General features: G+C 36.7%; 1 pseudogene; it reads right to left on the minus strand.

The window, feature by feature from the left end:
- Positions 1-775: 775 nt before the first annotated feature.
- On the minus strand, positions 776-1921 carry LOC108699098 (annotated as a pseudogene).
- Between the last annotated feature and the right edge of the window lie 489 nt (positions 1922-2410).

Below are 2410 nucleotides of genomic sequence, written 5' to 3' on the forward strand. Positions count from 1 at the left end.
TCTCACTCTTTCCACTCACTTGTGCGCAGGCTGTGGTTCTTCTCTAAGGTGGCTTCCTCAATAGATGTTCCTTCCATGACACCTACCTCTGCACTATGGCCTTTCAAAGCATTTCCTATACTCACTAGCATCATATAGTGGCCAAACCCTATAATTACTATTGACATATTTCTAACCTAACTCTACACTGGCCAAATGTATATAGATATGCATCTCAAATAAAATTTTAAAAATGTATTTGCACTGTTTGGCTCTCCAGTGGATTCTTTTTTTTTTACATCCATGTTAAACTTAAGTCAAAGTGATGAACATACTAAACTGTTTGAGGAATATGACTACTGAGATTTAAGGCAGATTAGAGAGACCTATTGCTGGCACTTCCCCAAAATAAATTATAGAATGGATAATGTACCCCCTGCTAAAATGTATAAAGGTATTAGAAGTTACCTTGGAGTTACATAACCTGTCTATGGTTTTTAATTTCTTGGTGACTTCAATATTTTCACCAATTACAGTTGGAGGTACTACAAATCTGAAAAGGCCAAACACAAATGGAAAAATAAATTACATAAGGGGTGTAACTAGAATAAACTGGGCCCCACTGCAACCCTGTAAATGACCCCCCTCCATTTCTTTGTTATGCTGTTAGGGGTGATTTTACTTTTGTCCTTTAAATATAAATATGCCCCTCACACTGAAACAAAAGCACAAGGATCTTTATATGCCACTGGGTCTTCTATCGTTACTGTAACACTGTCCAATGAATGGAAGTTCTTTAGGATTTTTCAGAAAGGTGCTTATTCATGTGTTTTCTTATGGTGCCTTTGACATCTTTATTTCTCATGCTGTAAATTATAGGGTTCAGCATTGGGATCACAGCTGAATAAATAATGGACACTGCCTTTAGTAAGAAGAAACCCGCTATCCGGCGCTGATCCAAAAATCATGCGGAATCGCTTTTAAAAATCGTGGCTTTAATCAAACACACAGTGCGAGATACATGACAGTGGGTATGTACAGAAACTAACGCCGGGTCCCGCGAGAGCAGCGATCCACATGGGGAGATCGCAAGGCTGTTGGTGAACTCCGCTAAAACTTATACATCCTGAACATTTGAATGGATACTGCCTTGTCTATGTCTGAATATGCAGAGTGAGGTCTCATATACATGAACAAGATGGTGCCATAGAAATGAGAGACGACTGTGAGATGGGAGAAAGATTTTCGCCTTCCTTCACTGGAACGAATCTTCAGAATAGTGGAAATTATGTGAATATATGAAATGAGAGTCAAAAGGAATGAAAACATGGCAATTATACTGGCTGTGATGTACACAGCTAACTCATTGGGCCAAGTATCTCGGCAAGAGATTTGAAAGAAAGGAGGCATCTCACAGAAAAAATGGTTAAGACTGTGAGAACTACAATAAGGCAGCTGAAAAGTAAAAAAAACATGGAGAAAAGCACTGATAAAAGAAAGAGTCCATGAACCAGTAGCCATAGAAATACAGAATGTCTTGTTCATAACTGTATTGTAGTGTAATGGTTGACATATGGCTGCATACCTATCATAGCCCATAACAGCTAGAATCCATCCCTCCTACAGCTCCATGAAAGAACATCTGCAATGCACAATCTAAGAGGGAAACACTTCTATCCTGTGATAAGGTGCTTATTATTATTCTGGGTGCTGTGGTGGAAGATAAGCAAATGTCTATAACGGAGAGATTGCTCAGGAAAAGATACATGGGTGTCTGCAGGTGCTCATTGATCCTCACTACTACAATAAGTACAGAGTTTGCTGACAGTGTGGTTATATAGACTATAAAGAATATTGAAACATATATTGCCTGTAGATGTGGGATATTGGTGAGACCAAGAAGGATGAATCTGTTGGTTGAGGTTTGATTTGAGTTCTCCATAGCACATAATATAATATAGCTGAATGGAAATAAAACAAAGAAAACTGATTATTGTATAATACTAATAATACTAATAATTTATGATGAATCATATTTTCCTTGTTCTGTATGTTCCACATATTTAACAACATCCTGCAATAAAATGAATCTTTATGTAGTGGTGCTTTCATTTGATATTTCTTAAAATATCAAATCTATAGTATATTATCCCTCTCCTTTAATTGCTATCACCTTACATTATTTTAGAATTCTTGGCCCGTATGATGCAGATTAGCGACAGCTTCAGACATTTCCTATTGTCTCTATCCCTTTGTATTAAGTACCTGTCTAATGCTAAAGTTTGAAGACTCTATATTGTCACTAGGGGGCCTATTTACTAAAACTTGAATTAATCTCATTTTTTTCTTAAAAGAAAGTCGACCAAACTCCCTTCCAGTAATTTAACTAATTTTTCAATAATTTTTCTTAAAAAAAAGCAAAAAACACTAC

The sequence above is a fragment of the Xenopus laevis genome, chromosome 8L (assembly GCF_017654675.1).
Source record: "Xenopus laevis strain J_2021 chromosome 8L, Xenopus_laevis_v10.1, whole genome shotgun sequence".
In the NCBI taxonomy this organism is placed as follows: Eukaryota; Metazoa; Chordata; class Amphibia; order Anura; family Pipidae; genus Xenopus; species Xenopus laevis.